General features: G+C 40.1%; 1 protein-coding gene across 1 annotated transcript in view; it reads right to left on the bottom strand.

Moving 5' to 3' along the window:
* The window catches only part of GNB4 (G protein subunit beta 4), a 109,487-nt gene that overhangs the window by 86,785 nt on the left and 652 nt on the right, over positions 1-22,050 (bottom strand). The gene's annotated exons all lie outside the window — the stretch shown is intronic.

Here is a 22,050-nt window from a genome sequence, read left to right as displayed (position 1 = left end):
ATATATTTACTCAAAATGAGTGAGATAAACTTAGGAATATGTGTGAGAGTGACATGGCATGCTAATAACTGAGTCTCACACCCAGTGAGTGAGACTTGACATGTCTGTTCTCATCTAGTCCATCCCCCTGTGCTGAGGCAGGACCAGGTACACAGACCATCCTTGATAGATATTTGTCTCACCTGTTCTTTAAAAGCTCCAGTGGTTGAGATTCCACAGCCTGCCTCAGTAATTACTTCAGTGCTTAACTATCCTTGTAGTTAGAAAGCTTTTCCTAATATCTAACCTAAATCTCCTTTGCTGCAGATTACTTCTTGTCCTACGGTTAGTGAACATGGACATCAGTTGATCACCATCTTCCTCATAAAAACCTTTAACATATTTGAACATTTTAACTTACTAGGTTTGCCTTCAATCTTCTTTTCTCAAGACTAAACATGTCCAGTTTTTTAAAAACCTTTCCCATTCATCCCAAGTGTAAAAGCAGCAGAGTAGAAGCTTTTACTTTCAGCTGTCATAATAGTGAAATAGTGAAGAGAAGGAGAAGCCTTCACTTGCAACTGTAAGATTTTTCATAGACAGCTTCAGAAAAATTACCTCTCCCACTTTCCAACAAATACTCAAGCAGGCTCAAGAAGCATATGTGTGAAAGTCAGCACTGTGCTGAATGGATCAAGAAAATTCAAGAATCATTAGTTAAAACTTCAGAGACTTTAAGAAGAGATTTTGTTTGTGTGCTGCAGAACATGTGAAGAGTTAATGTTGAAAGTTTCACTCACTACACTCAGAAGTAGAGCTGGGCAAAATTTTTAATCCAAAACCTTTTTTGACAAAAAAATGCGGATCCAGTAACACTGAAACATTTTTAAAAATCGTGTCAATTTCACTAACTTGTTCATGTCAGGGAAGGGGGAGGGAAGGAAATATTAAGTCAAAACATTACATGTTGACATTTCAAAATGAAACATTTCAATTTGAAATTATTTTTTGTTTCGAAATGTCCTTTAATTTTATTTAAAAAACATTTAAAATGCTTGAAATTGAAACAAAACATATTACTCAACCCAAAACAATTTATTTTTATTTTTTAGTTCAAAAAAAAAAAAAAAAAAAAAAAGAGTTTCAAGGTCAGCCAAAAGAAAGGGTTTTTTGGATGTTTTTAATGTTTTTGGAACTGCCAGCAAACTGAAAAATCAGTTATTCACACAGCTTTCCTCAAAATAAAGCTGACTCTTCCATGTCACTTTGAAATTATTAACAGCGCAATTATTTCTATTGCAACCATCCATGTTCCTCTGTGTTCCTTGCTACTGCACCACAACACAGCACTTTACAGGCCCATTTTTAGCTGAATTTGAATAAGTGGAGGCTAAAATTTAGCTAGGTTCAAGTTTTATGATGGAATACTACTGAATCTCTATAGATGAGTTCTGAGTGACACAGAGCATGTCATTTTAAGATGACTGCTGTTAATGCAAACCTTCTTGGAATTCCTTATATTTGTGAGCAGATTTTTTATATTATGAATTTGAATGCATTCAAACATTGCAATCACTTAACAGATTCACATCTGCATTTCTTGGTGTTGAGGTTCAAGAGATGAACCTCCGAATACCTGCGGTCCCCTAAACAAAGTCAAATATCAAGAAGCTGATTCAGAAAATCAGTGCAAAGAATCAGTGCATTTCTCATAGATAATTCACCTCTTCTTGGAAGCCCTCAGAGCATATTTTTTCTTTCTGTGTTGTACGGGACTGTATACAATTACAGCACTCTGTACATTAAAAAAAACCTGATGTGTAAAAAAAAAATCTGTATAAAATATTAGGGTGTCGTCTATAAACTCCTGGCAAATTAGCCCGATGCTTAAAAAAGATTGTGCACCAATGTTATCTAATTTCTGTGTGTATGAATGTATATATTTCTATAAATCTGCTTTATTTAACAGTGTACATTCATGACCTTAAAGCTCAGGATACACCACTTTTATTCTATTCAGTAGCCTCACACATGGATATCTAAAGTCATCATAAAAGAAAAATCCAGTGGCTGGGGAAAAAAAAAAAGACCTCAACTGCTCAGTTTCTAAATTAAGCTACAAGTGATGTTAAAAATAGATTTTCAGCCTGGAGATGCTACACTGCCTGAATTTTAATGGCCTGTTTCTTTCCCTGACAGATAACATATACTGTGCATGCTCCAGCAAAAAAAACTGCATTGTGAAAGCTGGCTAAATTTTTCTCAGTTCAATTTCTTTGTAATCAAAGGAGACAGAATTAAATAAATATAAGTGTTCTAGCCACTACATGCATCAATGGTCCAATGCAGGAACACATTTCTTGCATTTTGATAGCTCTAAAGAGACAGTGAGAATGATTTTTTTCCTCATTCTTTCAATAGATTTTCATGGTGGCTAGTCTACATTGTCTAAGAATATATTAACTGAAATGGAACTGGCTTTTCTGTAGCAAATCGCCTAAGTGCTACTGTCTATGCCTTCTCCCTCTTTTGTTCTATGATTTTTCAAAGATTCTTTTCTTCTATTTCAGGGCATTTATGGTTTGTTTGGTTGTTTTTTTAAAATTCAAGCTGGAAATTCCACCTGTCCACACACAAATATTCCGGGATGATTTTTTTCAGTGCTTTTGGAAAAGACAATGGAAACTACAGACAGTGACCCAGATTTTCCTCTGTGCAATTGTAGGGGGATTCTCTAGTAATGCAGAGCCAGCAGCCCACCCCATCCCTGCTGCTTGTGTAGGGGCGTGGCCAGAGGACACAAAAGACTGGCTGGTTGTATGAAGAGGTTTACTTAGCACTGCTCATGTTACCTTTGCTTGAGCTGTTGCTCTCAATGATAATATTATGCAAGTTACAGACAAAAGCTCTGTTAGGTCACTTAACCCATCCTCTGGCCAATGCAGGATAATCCTCCATAGTCAATTTTCTAGTGTTTTATCCAGTCTTGCTTTACATGTCTGAAGCAACAGGGCTTCCACACCTCCCATTGGGAAGGGAAACTGTTTTTTCCCTGATATTCATTTTACATTTACCTTATCTTAATTTCATCCTCAGCAGACGTGTGTGCCCTAAAGTTAATCAAATTCACTTCCTCATTTAGAAAAGAAAGGCAGGAAGAAATTATTTTAATCTTCAGAAATTCAACCCCAAGTCTCTCTGCTGAGACCAAGTGTCTTTTCCTCTTTTGTATTGTACTGTGCATTTTATATAAACACTCACAGAGGAGTGCTGTAGCAATGTTCATAAACAAATAAATTTAAGATGAGATGGGTATAAGTACTTTTTTTTTTCAAAGCAAGCCTTTCCTACTGCAGTCAATTTGTGGACTAAAAGCATGAAAGATCACTGAAAGCTTTATAACCACCAACATTTGCAGCCATGTACGCCAAAGACAATGAACTAAATTCTGCAGTCCTTAATTCAGCAAAACTCACATTGAAGTGGGAGTTTTGTTCAATTAAGCACTGCAGGATTTGGCTCAATATTATTGTTGCGTCCATGACACTCAAGAAGGATTTATGTGGGCTAGATGAACCATTGGTCTGACCCAGTATGGCCTTTCTTATGTTCGTGGCAATGCTTGTAACTTGATAAATAAGTGTCTGTGGAACTTTACAGAACTGGAATTCTCCATCTTCAGCTTGATTATGCAGTTTCAGTTAAACTCAATTGAGTTTATCTCCTACTCTTAATAAAATCAGCTGTTATTTTTCTAGCATCCTCATACAGTTATTCCAAATACAACAGTTGTAAAGTACATTTATATCCTCATATTAAAGAATGATAGGAAGCCAGTTCAAATCTACAGGTGAACTAGTAAGACCAAGATGACTTCTGGGCTTGACACAATAAAGTGAAGGAAATTACACCAATATTGAATGTGGCCCAAAGTGTCCATATGTAATAAAAAACAGTGAGACAAAGTTAATCTCTGGTGAAAGTCTGCTGACACAGTGCATGAATATGGTCCATAAACTGTCAAGCTAAATAATACAAAATAATAAATAATATCCCTTTGGAGAGGTCTGCCTGGACTGCAGCTCTAGCGGTTAGAGATTAGCAGATAACTGAGTTCACGTATGCAGGGCACATCCCATGCTCTAGGAGTATTTAATTAAAGTGCATCTGTGACAGGGTGTACAGATCATCTGGGACTACTGCAGCTGTGATACCCACCTCTGCCTCAGTTTCATCACCAAGCAGAAAAGCTTTTGATATAGATAGCGGTACAGGTTAACTTTGGGGAATGGGAGAGGAAATGAGAGCCAATCTTCTCCATTGGCTGATTCAGTATCATGTTACCTGGCTGCCTGAAACTGTACATCCCTTCACAACTCGACATAACAATGTACATTATGAGTCTCCAGCACTGTTTGTGAGGCTTAAGGCATATTGCTTCTATTTTCAAATGTGCTTGCTGGGTCATGTGGTTCATTCCAAGAGATCGACTGTGGTTTCTTTCCAGGAAGCCACCCCTTTGTTTGAATCACCATTAATCATCAGATAACAGATGTTGCTCTCCAGGAAACATATTTATATGAGCCATTATAATCAGATGGAAGATTTCAACATGACCATGTTACCTTAATGGAAAACAAGATGAACTGGAGCATCTCTGTGGGTTGTTCGTCATAATGTTTATATCTGTAGCAATCAGAATTCAGACGACATTATACATTTTCAAACACACAAAAAGTACTGTATAAAGCCTACCAACACTTTTGTGAGGTAAGGATTACTAATTCCCACTTCACAAATGGGGAGAACTGTGACGCAAAGAGGTTAACTGACTTATCCAAAGTCACATTGCAAATCTTTAGCAAAGTTAGGAATAGCGTGTAAAGTTTTCAAAGCATCTAAGTGTTTTAGGACAGTAAGTCCCATTGACTATCAATGAGACTTAGATTTATAAATCACGTTTGAAAATGGGAATAAGGCTACTAAGTCACTTAGAGATTTAGGGTAGTATTTTCCAAAGTGCCTATCTCCTGACTCCAAGTCATGTGTTAAACCACGAGACCATCTTCTTTCTAAATTATCCACTCAGAACATACATAAGAACATAGGAGCTGCCATAATAGGTCAGACTATGGTCCTTCTCACCCATACCAGAGCTTCAGGGAGTATACAGAACAAGGAAATTATGGGGTGATCAATCCCTTCCTCCACTCCCGGCATCTGGTAATCAAAGGTTTAGGGTCACCCCGAGCATAGGGCTGCATCCTTGACCATCGTGGATAATAGCCAGTTATATTTTTGGCCATCACAACATCCCATGACAGTGAGTTCCACAACTTAGTTGTGCATTATGTGAAAAAGTACTTCCTCTTCTTTATATTAGATCTGCTGCCTATTAATTTCATCAAGTGACCTCTGTTTTTTTGTATTGTGTGATAGTATAAATAACACTTCTCTATTCACTTTTTCTACACCATTCATGATTTTAGAGAATTCCCCTTGGTCCTCCCTGTTCTAAGATGAACAGCTCTAATCTTTTTATTCTTTCCTCATATGGAAGTTCCATACTCCTTGATCATCTTCGTTGCCCTTCTTTGAACCTTTTCCAGTTCAATTATATCTTTTTCGATACTTCACAGACTCCCTGATTACACACATTCCATGATTTCAGAGCAGAGACTTCGAATTAATGGGGCCAGATCCTGAAAGGAGTGGCCCTACACTGATTTATGTCAGCTAAAGATCAGGTCCATCGAATGCAATTATAGCTTGAGTTATAAAACAAAAACCTCCCAGTTCTATGTACCCAAATAATGAGGACTGGTAACAAAATAATCTAGAGAGCCTTTCATCAGAGGATCTCAATGATCTGTACAGACATTAATTAATCCTCACTACATGTTTGTGAAAAAGGCATTATAATAACACATATTTTTAAAAAAGAGAAGAATAGACTAAGATACTAAGAGATTAAATGTCTTACCCAAGGTCACAAAGCAAGTCAATGGCAGAGTCACAACCCTGAGACTGTCATGTGCTATTCTAACCACTAGACAACACTGCCCACTAATTCATGAATAACCTTTGATTCAGTAGCTTCATATGCAATATAATCTATAACCATGTTACTACGTTATGCAGTTTCATGAAGAATGCAACGGTATATGCACAAAAATATCTAAGATGAGTTGTTCAGAAAGATTCACCATCCATTCCCAAGGATAATTTTTCATACTGCAATTGACCAAATGCACGGAACCCTTACTCACTAGCCCATCAGAAGCAAAATAGAATACTTAAGTTACATGTATACAAAAGATTATCTGAGGAGGCAGTATTCTAATCAGAATTCATTTAGGCTGGTGCTTGAGGTAAATCAAGACTAGAATTGAGGTTTGCAGATCTCAGATTTTTCCAACTTAAATAATATATCAAATAAATGTATAAACCTTTGCACTTACACAACAAACACCATCAGAGGATTTCAAAGCACTTTACAAACACTTGTGAATATAGCTTCACAACATTTTAGTAAATTAGGTGTTATTCCCATTTTATAGACTGGGAAACTGGAGTGCAGATAGATGAAGTGACTTGCTCAAACTCACAAGGAAAGTCAGTGCCAGAGCTGGGAAAGAATCCAGATCTTCTAGTTTTCAATCCTGTGCCTTAACTAAATAAATAAATAAAATAAAATTGTCCTTTTTCATTTCATGAACGATGGAATTATATCATGTAATCTGTTCTTCTCATAGATTTCCTGTGATCAAACCTGCAATAAAAAGTAGGTCCCTTCTAGGCTGGGTTCTGGTACAGAAACAAAAACACAAGAGAAGGTTTGAATTAGGGATTCAAACCTGGTCCCACCATTTCCCCTGCCAATCTGGATGGGTTTTGAGCTGAGGTTCTAGTTTTGGACCTTTTCAAAACTATGTTCACTCAGGAAAGTATATTTTTTGTAGCAGCCATCTTAGATTCATAGATATTAAGGCCAGATAATCTAATATGGCTTTCTGTATATCACAGGCCACACTACATTTCACGGAGTTACCTCTATATTGAGTTTAACATGTGTTTGACTAAAGCATGTCTGGCAGAAAGCCATCCAAGTCTTGATTTGGAGACATCAAGAGAAGAAAAATCTACTACTTTCCTTGGCAGTTTGTTCCAATGGTTAATCACCCTCACAGTTAAAAATGCGCACCTTACTTCTAATTTCAATTGTCTGGCTTCATATTCCAGCCATTCTTGGATCTTGTTCTGCCTTTCTTTGCTACATTAAAGAGTCCTTTAGTGCCTGGTATTTTTTCCTCGTAAAGTTATTTATACATTGTAATCAAGTCACCCCTTAGTCTTCTGTTTGATAATCTAAATAGTTGGAGTTCTTTACGTCTCTCACGGCCTTTTCTGCCGCCTTCAAATAACATTTGTGGCTTTTTTCTGCGCCCTCCTCCAATTTTCAACATCCTTTTTTTAAAAATGTGGACACCAAAATTGGATGCACTATTTCAATACTGGTTTTACCAATGCTGAACAGATGTAAAATCACATCCTTACTGCTCATTATTCAGTCCTGTTTGTACACCCCCTTCTCCCACTGGAGTGTGGCCCAATGGTCCAAAAAACCCCAAAGCATTCAGCTTCACATCACTCATGTCGCCAATGGCTCACCTCCAGTATTTTCTAACTTCTCTCACTTGAGGGACTGGAAGAATCACAGAGAAGATTATTTGGGCTTTTGGATGTTTTCAGGTGTCCTTGTATTAGCTGACATGCCTTATCCAGTTATCACCAGATTATTTTCATCTGTATTAAGAATCCCACCTAAAATAAGGCCTTGTGTACACTAGCACTTATGCCAGAAAAACTTTTGTCGCTCAGGGGTGTGAAAAAAAACCCCTCCTGAGCGATATCAGTTTTGCTGGCATAAGCGCTTGTGTGGACAGCACTATGTCAGCGGGAGACATAGCTACCGCTGCTCATTTAGGTGACTTTATTATGTCGGTGGAAGAGCTCTTTCCCCTCAACATAATGTGGCTATCCAAGTACTCTTACAGCAGCACATCTGTACCAATACAGCTGTGCTGCTGTAAGTTTTAAGTGTAGACTAACCCTAATTCAAAATGACCCACCATTTTCTATTCCCTGAAGTACCAACAAAAGGGTGAAACCAAAGATTATAGAGAAACTGAGCACAGCTTAACTATTCTTTGTAATCACCGCTTTTCTTTCCCAAATGCAACATGCCATTAAACATACTCAAAAACATTCATGTGACACCAAGAAAAGAGAAGTAAAATGGCATCATCAACCGTTAAAAGCAGCGAAAATATATCTGCTTATTGTAAAACACATTTTCCTTGAAGCATGACACAAAGAGCAAAACCTCAGTAAAGTGGTGATTCATATTCTCTCTGTCACATATACACACACACACACACACACCACTGTGCTTCAACTGCTTTGTGTGGCTCTGCCAATGCAAAGCAATGGTAAACATACCTTAATAAACAGTAGCATCCAAACATTTGTGAAATTAAACCTGTTATGCTAAATAAAATGTCCCAACTATACACCTGTTTGAGAAAAATGTGAATAAAACCTATTTATATCTCTGATTTGTTCCCAGTATATTTATGATCAGCTGAAATTAGATGTGCAACAGATCTCTTTATATGCTTGAAAACCTTTACCCTGCAAGTCCATATGTTGTGCAAGGTGGTTGTGATCCAATGCACGTGGAAGCTCTGTGTGAGCACAAAAAACATTAAGCAATAAATAACTAACATTGATGAGTCAGTTACTAATTTGAACTATGAAACTGTAGTCATTTTACAGAGCAACTGCACTTATATCAGCATTCCATGCTATGTATAGTTGTGAACCTACATACCCCTCTCCACTAAACAAACACACACACACATTCATTCCAAAAATATTTTCAAAGGAGATCATTTAAAAAAATTAAACTTGTCATAATGCTGCTTATGCTACTTTATGGCTGCCACTGAGATAAATGGGAACTTCTGAAGTCTTCATTATATTTTTGCATATACTGGCCAGATAATACCCTCCAATGTGAAAAGCCACTGGAGGTCTAAAGCTGGGTCCCATCCTCTGAGGCACTGAGCACCCTCAACTTCCATTGGCTTTCAAGAGAGTTGAGGGCACTCGGTACCTCACACAACATAGCCCAGAAAACTCCAATGGTTTTGAAGCCACGAGTTTCCGTCACATCATTCTCTCATCTGAGCACAGATTTGGCCCCTTTAAACCAAGTCTATTGCGCAGGCCAAATTCTACCCTGCTGAAGTGGAGCTGAGTGTGCTGGAGAGGGCTCAACTTTGGACATCCCATGGTTTTTCACATGATGTGGCCCATTGTACACATACAGGACAGTGAAGATTATTAAAAAATTCCCAGTTACCTTAGAGGCAACCATAATCTGCATTTCAACACATTGTGAGTTTTTGTTTTTAATCTTTTGCTCTGAAAATATGTTTGGAATGAGTGGTCATACTTGGTGCATGTGTGTTGGTTGTAAAGGGTATGTAGATTTATAACTATAAACAGAATGACATCCTGACATGTAGATGTTTATACAGAAACTATATTTCTTTGTTCAAGGTAGTTTCAATCTCATTATAGTTGGTGATTTAGTTCATGATCAGTTATGCACATATAGTAAAGAGGAAGCTCACTATGGTTGGATCCACTTATTGTAGGGTTGAATTTGGCCCAGTGTTTGAATAAAACAAATTAAAAAAACCTTAATCTCAGTGTTTATAAGCTGCTATTTCATACTCTGTAAAGTTTCATCCTCTGCGAACTAAACAGAAATCTGCAATCCTGATCCTATAATGAGTCTCAGGAAGAAGAAACTTTTTTTTTAAATGGAAGGTGGGGAGGATCCTTTCAGTGGAAGGTAGAAGGACAGTTTAATTGCAGCAATTTGGGCTCTATGTATTTCAATTAATAATTCAGGCAACTATGTCTTTTGTGCTCTCTTCTCTCAGTTCTGTCAAAGAAACCCATTACAATAGTTCAGACTGGAATGCAGAGAAGAGAGCAGTTCCTTTTTATGTAATATTATTTATTGCTATATGTCTATTCATATCAGCTCTCTCACCCCAAATTCTTTCTTCATTATTAATACATCTGCTGCAAAGTGAACAAAGGATGGTGTATTTACATCCTTGCAAATAAAAACACTAGCAGCCATATATGGTGTGAATGATATCATCTGCCTAGAGAAGGTCCAATTCTGACCCAGCCAAGAGAACTGTGAAAACAAAGACAAAAGGAAGCTCCACTAACTTAGGTTTTTATTTATTTACACTCACACTCACACTCACACACACACACACACACACTTTGCTGCTGATGCAGAGAATGATCACAGTAAACTTAATTCAGACCACATTTCACATCATTCTGAGTTAGTGAAATTCAGGCAAGAATAGTTCGCATAGGACTAGGTGAAGGTAAATAAGTAGGGAAGCATATTGGAATAGAGTAAGTTGTTTCTGATATTTTGGAGCATCAGTACCAACTTTTCTTTGAAAACATCCTCTCTTTGTGTTAGTCCAAACCTATAAAGCAGAAAGCATCTCAGTTGGCTAGAGGTTCATTACCTTATTCATTGATTTAAAAAAATTCTAACTTGAAAGTGATGCATTTCTTCATAAGGTCAGGAAACTTGGCCCATCAGGTTTAATATGCCAACTCCTCAGGATCCATAGCTCCACTGGACACACAACACTTGATTTTCCACTGCCTGGCACTTTGAACAGTGATTTACTTCTGTGTAAAGCAAGTGTAAAGTGAGCATAAAATGTTACCCATGGGGTACAGAGCAAAGAATTCCAATTTTGCACCACTCTGCACAGGAGAAAATAATTACGCAAGGTAGGAGGCAACAGAGGGTCAAGGAGGTTGGTCCTGGCAGGAGTCACCAGGATCAGTGACCTCCGGGACTATGATTGGGGGGATTGGATGGATTCCCCAGGTGCTAGGTTGGTGCATAGGGCTCCCCACTCTTCGCACCCCCCAGTCCGTCCTCCAGGAGGTGAGGGCTCCCGCCTCTCGGGTTTACCTTGATCGGGTCCTGTAGGAGGGTGCTCCCTGCCCACCCCTCACTCCTAACCCTCTGGATCTTTTCATCGAGCCCCTGCCTTGCGAGCCCCACCAGCTGCCCTCTCCATATGTACTGAGCCAGCTGCAAATCTTTGCGTTTGAACTGCGCCAAAGACACATTTGTACATGTTCTTGCTTCACACTCTCCATTTCCTCCAACTTGTGTTCCACCTTGACATTAAGTGGTGGGACTTTTTGCCTCCCGTCAAGGTTGAGGAATCCAAGGCCCACCGGGGATGTCAACTAGTGGCTTCTAACATGGTTCACCCCTCTTCCTGACACCTGCCCCTTCTGCGGAGTAAGAGAGATCCTTCTATTTGGAGCGTACCAGCTTGCAGCCCCTTTTCCAGCTCCTCCAGATTCTGCTCCTCCTGTTCTGGCTGCACGACTCCCCACACCTTCTGATCTAAGCACATCCCATCCCTGGCCCCACAAAGTTGCAAGACTTCCTCGTCACCCCCCTCCGAGCGCTGGCCAAAGTGGCCATTTACAACACCAGAAAGAGGATGTTGGCTGAGGGGGCACTCTGCAACTATGGGCCTATTTCCGTTCCTCCATCTGTTCATGCATTCAGGCAGAGTTCCTCTGGGCTATGTCCGCTGGCTCCCTAGATACCTTTGAAGAGCTGTGGGCGCTGTGCAGGGTCTCTGCTTGGTGTTCACCTCAGGTTCCCTATGTTTGACCCTTTCACCCCCGCACCCATTCCTGTTTTTTTTCATTAGTTGTCCCTGGTAATCATTGTGTCCCGGGTTCAGTAGCTCCTCCTTTTAGGCAGAACACAACAGGAGCAGAGCCCTGTGTGTCCAGCTTTGGTTCTTAAGGAATCAGCATATTAAACAAATTGAGCTAAGCCCCGCCCTCACGTTCATTATTGCATTATTAAATCATTATCAAATGAGGTATCTGAAGGCAGAATTTGACCGGTTACCTTTACCAAGACTACTAGACATTACTTCCCTAAATTATGAAGCTGATGTAAAGAAAGAGGCAAGCCTGTTTAACCGGCCAATAAAGAATGACTACCCCTAAAACAGTGGGCTTCCCTGGATGACACAGAACCCTTCCTGTAGGCACCACTTTCAGGATGTGGCAGGGGTGTGGCAGAAGCTCTGCTGCACCTTCAACCATTCTTGGCTGGAAAAAAAAAATTCATTGCTGCGGAGCATAAATTAAGGCAACCCTTTGACTGCTCTAGGCTAGGCTGGAGACTAGACTGTCTCTGGCCAGCTCCATAATTGGGGGGTTGAGGACGCAGAAGTGGAATTCAAACACCTTTACTTCTCCTCTATTGAATCATTCTCATCTAGAATCAGCGTTAAAGCATACAAAGCCAATAGAATGTGTTCTAAAGAAAGACAATACAGCTAAAGCAGAGGCAATGAGGCAGTGTGGCTTAGTGGACAGGGCACTGGACTGGGATTCAGGAGACCTAATTCAACTCCTAGATCTGCCACTGGTTTCCTTGGGACTTTGGGAAAGTCACTTCTCCTCTTGGTGCCTCCATTGTCCCATCTGTAAAATGGATCTAGTGATACTTATCTCCTTTGAAAAGTGCTTTGAGATCTATGGATGAAAAGGGCTATATATTATTATTACTACTACATCCATTGGCTTTAGGATTTACTATTAATCCCCAGTCAATAACACAATAAAATAATACACTTGAACGAGGCTAATTTTCACTTAAGTCTCTCTGAGCCATTGCAAATGACTGAGTTTTGCAATTTAGCAAGTAATGAACAAAAATTATATATAAACAAGGATAATACACCATTAGATGTACTTTGTTTACTGGTAACATAGGGTTTCGTCATAAATAATTAAAGGTGAGCTCTGACAACACATACTAGTAAATGTCCTGGTGTAATACATTTTGTAGCAGTAATTTGGTTTTAGCAAAATGAGGCATCATTACAGCATTATATTTGCTGCTAAATCTTTCCTTAGAAGTGGAAGAAGATTATTATTTTGCATCTGTAAATCATAAAGGACAAAATTCACTCTCATGCAGCAGCCAGCACAACACCTATGTACCTCTTAGGTCCTATTTTGAGGTCCCAAATCAAATCTCCAGATTCAAACACTACTACACATTGCAGAAGTTTGGATCTACACTCAAACTTTGGAACAGACCTCTATTCACTACTGCAGACCAAACATAAATCCTGGCTTTAAACATCAGCAAACTCGGCATCAGTCTTCGCTGCAGTCTTCGGATGTGAAGGAGATTTCCACACCCAAGCCATTCATTTTAGGTGACAAATCTAAGGAACTGTCCCAGATTGAGGTGTCAACAGAAGAGGTTTGGAACAAAATGATAAAACAAACAGTAGTAAGTCACCAGGAACAGATGGTATTCAGTCAAGAATTCTGAAATAACTCAATATGAAATTGCAGATCTATTAACTGTGGTATGTAACCTATAATTTAAATCAGCTTCTGTACCAGATGACTGGTGGATAGTTAATGTGATGCTGATCTTTTTTAAAAGGCTTCAGAGGCAATCCTGAAAATTACAGGCTGCTAAGTCTAACTGCCTAACAGGCAAATTGGTTGAAACTATAGAATCATAGGACTGGAAGGGACCTCGGAGAGGACTTCTAGTTGAGTCCCCTGCACTCAAGGCAGGACTAAGTATTACGTAGACCATCCCTGACAGGTGTTTGTCTAACCTTCTCTTAAAAACCTCCAATCATGGAGATCTATAACCTACCTAGGCAATTTAGGAAGACTGCCTACAGTAAAGAACAGAATTATCATACACATAGATAAACATATGGAGAAGAGTCCTCCATATAACACAGCTTTTGTAAAGTGAAATTATGCCCCACCAATTTATTAGAATTCTTTAAGAGTGTCAATAAATGTGGACCAAGTATACTTGGTCTTTCAGAAAGCCTTTGACGAGGTCCCTCACCAAAAGCTCTTAAGCAAAGTAAGCAATCATTCGATAAGAGGGCAGGTCCTCTCATGGAACACTAACTAGTTACAAGAAAGAGAAAAAAAGGGTAGCAATAAACAGTCAGTTTTCACAGTGGAGAGAGGTAAATTGCACGGTCCCCTAAGGATCTGCACTGGGACCACAGCCCTTCAACATATACATAAGTGATCTGGAAAAAAAAGGGTAAACAGTGAGGTGACAAAGTTTGCAGATGATATTATATTACTCAAAATAGTTAGGTCCAAAAGCTGACAGTGAAGAGTTACAAAGGGACCTCACAAAACTGAGTGACAGGGCAACAAAATGGCAGGTGAAATTCAATGTTGATAAATGCAAAGTAGTGCACATTGGAAAACAATTTCAACTACACACACAAAATGATGGGGTCTAAATCAGCTGTTACCACTCAAGAAAGAGATCTTGGAGTCATCATGGATCGTTTTCTGAAAACATCTGCTCAGTGTGCAGCTGCAGTCAACAAAGCTAACAACGTAGGAACCATTAGGAAAAGGCTAGATAATAAGACAGAAAATATCATAATGCCAATATATAAATACATGATATGCCCACACCTGGAATACTACATGCAGTTCCGATCACCCGTCACAAAAAAAGATATATTAGAATTGGAAAAGATACAGAAAAGGGCAACAAAAATTATTAGGGTTACGAAACAGCTTCCATAAGAGGAGAGATTAAAAAGACTGGGACTGTTCAGGTTGGAAAAGAGACAATTAAGGGGGGGGGAATAAAACAGAGGTCTATAAAATTATGAATGGTGTGCAGAAAGTGAATAAGGAACTGTTATTTACCCTTTCACATAACACACAAACTGGGGTCACCCAATGAAATTAATAGGCAGCATGTTTAAAACAAACAAAAGGAAGTACTTCTCACCAACACACAGTCAACCTGTGAAACTCGTTGCCAGGGGATGAAGGCCAAAAGTATAACTGGGTTCAAAAAAGAATTAGATAAATTCCAAGAGGATAGGTCCATCAATGGCTATTAGACAAGATAGTCAGGGACACAAGCTCATGTTCTGGTTGTCCCTAAACCTCTTACTGCTAGAAGCTGGGACTGAATGACAGGCTGAATCAATTGATAAATTGTCCTGTTCTGTTCACTCCCTCTGAAGCATCTGGCATTCGCCACTGTCAGAAGACTGGATACTGGGCTAGATGGACCATTGGTCTGACATAGTAACGGCCATTCTTATGTTCTTATGCACCTGTCCTTTTAAGAATAAATGTGTATTTATAATGGATGTATATTGTATGTATATAATGAAAGCATTATTAAATATACAGAAAGCCTCCTGTGTGGGATGACAGCATTCTGCAAAGGCTGATTTCTGTTATACAAACTGCATCCTCATGGATGACTTCAGTCATCTCTCCTCTATGCCTCTTCATTGTCATTTTCAAAGAATACCCTTCATGGAGGTAGATCAGGCCTTAGACAACTCCAGCTGAAAAGGAATATGTTCTTTTTCGCAGGCAAGTGATGCTTCATGGGTCATTGGGGATAAAAAACAAATTCAAAACTAGCCGCTCTGAAAAAATGAACCACTTTTTCTAAGGGTCTGATACCAAGAGATGATGAGCTTGATCAATTCCCATGGAAGTCACTGGCAATTAAAGGTATTCAGCACCTTCCAGGATCAGGCCCTTAAAAATTGGAAAAGCATCACATGTTGCAAAATCCAAACAAGCTTAATGTCTTGCTGGTGCCAACTGGTGTAAAGAACAGTCATGTAGGGTTGCCATGCTTTTGAAGTTCAGTCTTTCATCTTCTGCTTTTCTATCCTGACCTGATTTCTATTTGGAGGAGACAGTGTTGGTGCTAATATCAAGGGTTTTGCAGCCCCCGTGCACTGTGTGACAGAGGGTGGCAGGAAGTAAACTTCAGAAATCTATCAGAATATATTACGCTTTCTATATAGGCTGTTAGACTGTTGACTCATTTAAACATAGAAAGGGGCAAATGCCAATTTTCCTTTTATCAGCTATAATTGTGATTCTGGGGGATATGTTGTTGAGTAAGCAAAAAAAATCCTTTCTCCTTCTCTGCCCTTCTGGAGGACAGCCATTCAGCTGGTCAGATGAATCCAAACCCATTATTAGTGTCCTTGCACTTCTCCATTAGCCGTATTACAGTTGGACTGGCTGATGCCAAGGACACTGATGATGAGAAACAATAATATTCCTCAGTATCAGAAACCATTGGCTTTTTAGCATTCTCCTGCTTTCCCAGGTTTTAGCTTCCAAGTGGGAAAGAGGCTGCAGTGATAGTCAGTGAGCCAGATCTAACAAGGGAAGAACAGGATAAAGAATTCTATCATTTACATAATTCTAGCATTTCTATTCAGTATGTTTTAACTTTCAATTTTTAATTGACTTTTTAGGGGCAGATTCTGCTTTCAGACACATATGCATCCAAAAAGGACAAAGTCTTTTCTGCACTGGTAATTTTTAGCATTTCCCTCACCTTTGGTCTTCTAGCACCAGTGCAGCACCATGGGAACACTCGTGTAGACCATGTGCAGATATTTTTCCCACCCCACCCAAAGCAGATCTAGATGACATGATAGCAAAAAGCCCAGATCCTGTCTACACTAATGCTTCCAGCAGAGCTAGCACCAGTGCTGGACACAGCTGCTAAGTTCTAAGTAGTTTCTTGGCTGTTTGAGGAAAATAAGTGGTGGCAATGAACTGTTTCTCTTTGCTCTTCTATAGTAAAAAATAAATAGTTAGTTTCTAAAAATAAACAAACATGAAATAATAGGACTATTGTGGCCTGGTGCCTTTTTATGTTGTTTATATTTTGATAGTAATGACATCCTCTACCACCCTCTTGATTGTAGCCAGCAGGCCTATGCCACAGCTAATTTTCATCGTAGCTTATATCTCAGTGCAAGTAGTACATACTGCAGTTCCTCCACAGGCAGACATAAATTGACATGTCAGTGGCTCAAAAAGGGCTTACCATCCACAGATTTTGTCAGCTTCTCCATTATACCACATAGTCACCTGACAGTATTTGAAAGCCGTTCAGGGAAATTGTCAGAACTCAGTGGGCCTGATGCTCCTCTCGTTTACGCTGGTGAAAATCAGGAATAGCTCTGTTGAAGTCAAAACTGTAGAACTGATTTGAGAGGAGAATCAGATCCTCTCTGCACACAACTATGCAAGGAAAAAACTAAGAATTTACCTAATCAGGATTCTGATCATAGACTAAGACTGACCAACTGACTGACTAAAAATGTACATAATGAAAAACAAAAATCAAGATTCTCACTATAGCTATTAAAAATCTCCTGAGTCTATTTATATCAACTGTCTTAAATAAGCAGTATCAAATATTGTACAGTTTATCTAACAGCCAAAATACTTTAAAAATGGTGCACACTGACACAGATCTATGCTGCCTCTGTAATTTAGCAGCTGGCACTTTTGAATGCTAGTAGTGGAACTGCTCTAGAATACAGATTTTCTGAGTGCAAGTATTCAGAGAAAGCAGCTTTATTCTATGCTTCCCTGTATAAATGAATGTCTCTTGCTTTACATGGTGTGGATAATATCTATCCAGCACAAAAAGTTTCTCCTCTTGTTGAAGCCCATTGAGGTAGACCTGCATACTCACAATGGAAAACTGGTACTGTCAAGAGGAGGATATGATGGCCATTGTAAAGTATCCTTAATTAAAATGTGTTAAGACCAACCAAGATTTTACAGTTTGGCTGATCCTTTCTCAGCCATGCTGATCCAGGGATACAGGTTGCCAAATTTACCATGGGTACTTTCTGACCCACTGTTTTACAGTGAAGTTCATAATATTTCATTGTTATATAGAAACATAGGGCTGGCAGGGACCTCAAGATGTCATCTAGTCCAGTCCCCTGCACTCATGACAGGACTAAGTAATATCTAGACCATCCCTGACAGGTGTTTGTCTAACCTGCTCTTAAAAATCTCCAGTGATGGAGACTCCACAACCTCCTTAGGCAATTTATTCCAGTGATTAACCACCCTAACAGTTAGGAAGTTTTTCCTAATCTCCAACCTAAACCTTCCTTGGTGCAGTTTAAGCCCATTGCTTCTTGTCCTGTCCTCAGAGGTTATGAAGAACAATTTTTCTCCCTCCTGCTTGTAACAACCTTTTATGTACTTGAAAGCTGTTATCATGTTCCCTTTCAGTCTTCTCTTTTCCAGGCTAAACAAACCCAGTTCTTTCAGTCTTTCCTCATAGGTCATGTTTTCTAGACTTTTAATCATTTTTGTTGCTCTTCTCTGTGTTTTCTCCAATTTGACCACATCTTTCCTGAAATGTGGTGCTCAAAACTGGACACAATACTCAGTTAAGGCCTAATCTACGCAAAGTAGAGTAGAAGGATTACTACTCGTCTCTTATGTACAACACTCCTGCTAATACATCCCAGAATCATGTTTGCTTTTTTTGCAACAGCATTACACTGTTGACTCATATTTATCTTGTGGTCCACTATAACCCCCAGATCCCTTTCCGCAGTACTCCTTCCTAGGCAGTCATTTCCCATTTTGTATGTGTGCAACTGATTGTTCCTTCCTAAGTAGGGTACTTTGCATTTGTCCTTATTGAATTTCATCCTATTTACCTCAGACCAATTCTCCAGTTTGTCCAGATCATTCTACATTATAATCCTATCCTCCAAAGCACTTGCAACCCCTCCCAGCTTGGTTATCATCCGCAAACTTAATAAGTGTACTCTCTCTGCCATTATCTAAATCACTGACGAAAATATTGAACCGAACCAGACCCAGAACTGATCCCTGTGGAACCCCACTCGTTATGCCCTACCAGCATGACTGTGAACCATTGGAAAACCATTCCCAGAGAGTAGTTATCAACCAGTTTTGCACCCACTTTATAGTAGCTCCATCTAGGTTGTATTTCCCTAGTTTGTTTAAGAGAAGATCATGCAGGACAGTATCAAAAGCCTTACTAAAGTCAAGATATGATTATAGACAACACCTTATATATGTTCAATGATTGATCTGTATAACGTGGACTAGATCCTCAGATGTGGCTTGGTGCAGCTACGGTGAGGGGAAAAAAGATGGCTTTAAGCCATCCCTGAGTCCCATATCTTGGGGGTCAGCCCATTCCCTGGCATAATTTAAAACAGCCAATAGTATGATGACTGTCCACAGCTTCAAAGGGTTGTTCCAACAATTGGAGCTCACTGGGACACTCCAGCTACACTCTTTTCTCCCCAGAAACATTTTCTACACTTGGAGCCAGGATGTGGGGTGAGGCAGAGACATAACTATATCAGCTCTTTGCTACCCAAGGATTTCTCCCACGACAGGGGAATTCTCATCTGGGCAGATCTGGCAGATTTATAGCTGCGTTGTCATTATTATTATTATGGCATAAAACTGGTGGGAATGGAGGTGAAGATCTGTTTCTCTGTTTCTTTTTCTTCTATAAACGGAGACCACTGAAAAATGATGGATATTTCAGCAGGTTGTCTTCTGCTTGAGAGGGGCAGAGCTTTTCCCACATGGACACAAGAAGAGTTATGTTACTGAATACTGAAGCCAATGTCCAAGACTTTTTATTTTAAAAACTATTAGAAAAGGTGCTGCTCTAATGTACATCCCACAGAACTCTTACATTGATGTTGATCACCAGAGTGCACCATGCTTACTCACTCACCCGATGTCTTTGCCAAGGGAGTGTAGAACAGGCACAGCTGGCTCTGTAAAAGCAAGTTCCCCTACACAAGAAGAATATAGTACAAAGTGCCCTAAAATGGGGTCAAAGATCCGCCCTGAATTGTCTCAACAACAAGAAAAAGTGTCGAACCTCTAGATCAGAGGTTCCCCAACATTTTTCCCTGAGGCCCACCTGTGCAGCTGCAATAGGCACTGCAGCCCACTATTAACACTTCTCCCTGCTTTCCGGGAGGGAAAACTGAGCGGGGGTGAGTCTGTCCAGCAGGAGCCATGACTCGAGCTGTTCAGGGAGGGTCAAATCTTTAAATTGTATCCCCCCCATCAATGAATACAGTTTTATAGTGCCCCCTCCCACCTCGCCCAGCAGGCAGGTGAACCATCATCCCCTCAGGCTGATCAAATGGGAAATCAGGCAAGGGGCTGCCGAGCATGCAGTTTGGCCTCCTGGGGCCGTCATGCATCCGTCAGGAAGAGGGACACCGTGGGGCGAGCACAGCCCTTCATCTCAGCAGGGACCAGGCCCAGCAAGAGGGTGAAGGGGCCAGGGAGGTGCCACAGCCAGTCCCCGCTGAGGGCCTTGAGCTTGTCACCTGGCAGCCCTGCCTCAGTCACCCACTCAGCATCATGGGGCCTCACAGGCATCTCCTGCCTGGGAACAAGGGAAGGGCTCAGGGGCTGTCAATGCCCTGCTCTAGATGAGAGATAAAGCAGTCTCTAGAAGACAGCACAACCAAAAGGCAGGAACTCCTGAGGTTTAATCCCTGTTTTGTCAGTACATTGCTGTGTGACCTTGGGTAAATCACTCAATTTCAGTATCTACTTCTCCCTCTCTGTAAAATGTGTGATGCATATGTGAAGATGAATGTTTGTACAGCGCACTGAAGACATACAGCTAAGCGGCAGGATGGTCCAGTGATTGGGGCATAGTCTAGGATTTGAGATACTTGTGTCCAATTCCCTGCTCTGCCACAGACTTCCTGTGACCTTGGACCAGTCACTTAGCCACTCTGTGCTTCAGTTCCCCATCTGCAAAATGGAGATGATAGTATTTCCTTACCACACAGGGCTGTTGTGAGGATACACCCTTTAAAGAGTGTGAGGTGCTCAGATACTACGGTGATGGGATCCATACAAATATCTTAGATAGAATAATATACATACTAAGGATTTAGATTGGCTAGGGTAACCACAGATGCTATTTGATTCATGTAAACAACTAAATCCTTTTCTGAATATCACGAACTGATGAAGCAGCCTGGGATGGAGGAAGGGGAGAGACTCTGTCAGTGACCCACTGTCACTGTTGGTCTGCTGCCATGATTTTAAACCTGGCACTACTAGCTGGAGGAGGAAGTGGATTGACGTTACTAGCAGTAGTATAGTGTTACAAGGAGAACAGAAGATGAGTGAGGCAAAGCAGTTTGCTGGACAGCAAAAACAAAACAAAACAAAAAACTAATCATGCTGTTCAGATTTAAAGTGTAGTATTTGCTACACTGTTTTGTTTTAGTAGAATGCTTATCTACAAAAAAAAGTATCTTGTTGGAGGTTTTAAGAAATTGGTAAATAACAAAAATCAAGAAAATGATCAAGGTCTCTGAGATTTACAGACCATAGTGGGAAAGATTTGTTCTTAATTATCCTGGTGTAAACCCAGAGTAACTCCAGTGAATTTATTGGAGTTACTCCAGATTTACACCAGCATAAATAAGATCAGAAGCTGTCCAAATAAGATGTGTGGGGCATGATTCTTAGCTGCCTTGTACTTTGTGTAGCCATTTACAATTATGTAAAGTGAGTGCAAATCTGGGTAAAATGCTACCAAATCAGAGAGGCAGTGCTCTACACCCTCTTTCCACGGTGTAAATGACTATACAAAATGAAAGGCAATGTAGAATCAGACTCTATGACTCTGACCAAAAGAATTTACAATCTAAACACACACACATACACAGGGCTGGATTTTCCGAGCTCGCTGCAGAGCACTCAAATCCATTACAGGCTGTGTTCGCCCAATCCTGGGGCTGCCAAGCACCAGCCTCGTCTCCAAGGCAAATAAAAGCAGTGGTAAATCTGTTCTCTCTGGCATGGACTGCTAGCAGTTCCCAGGGGCCATTTCAGCAACCAGGGATCTGCTGGACACAGACACACCCCAGCCACATGCCTTTTTCTTTTGCCACACCTCTTTAGCTCCTGGAGGGGGGAGGGGTGACATAGGAGCCATTTTGGTGCCTCTTCACCACTCAAGGATTCCCTTATTCTGAAGCAATGATC

The sequence above is a fragment of the Emydura macquarii genome, unplaced genomic scaffold (genome assembly GCF_026122565.2).
Source record: "Emydura macquarii macquarii isolate MOO-44397 ecotype Brisbane River unplaced genomic scaffold, CSIRO-AGI_Emac_v2 contig_3603, whole genome shotgun sequence".
Taxonomy (NCBI): domain Eukaryota; kingdom Metazoa; phylum Chordata; order Testudines; family Chelidae; genus Emydura; species Emydura macquarii.
This window is presented reverse-complemented; position numbering and strand designations above follow the sequence as displayed.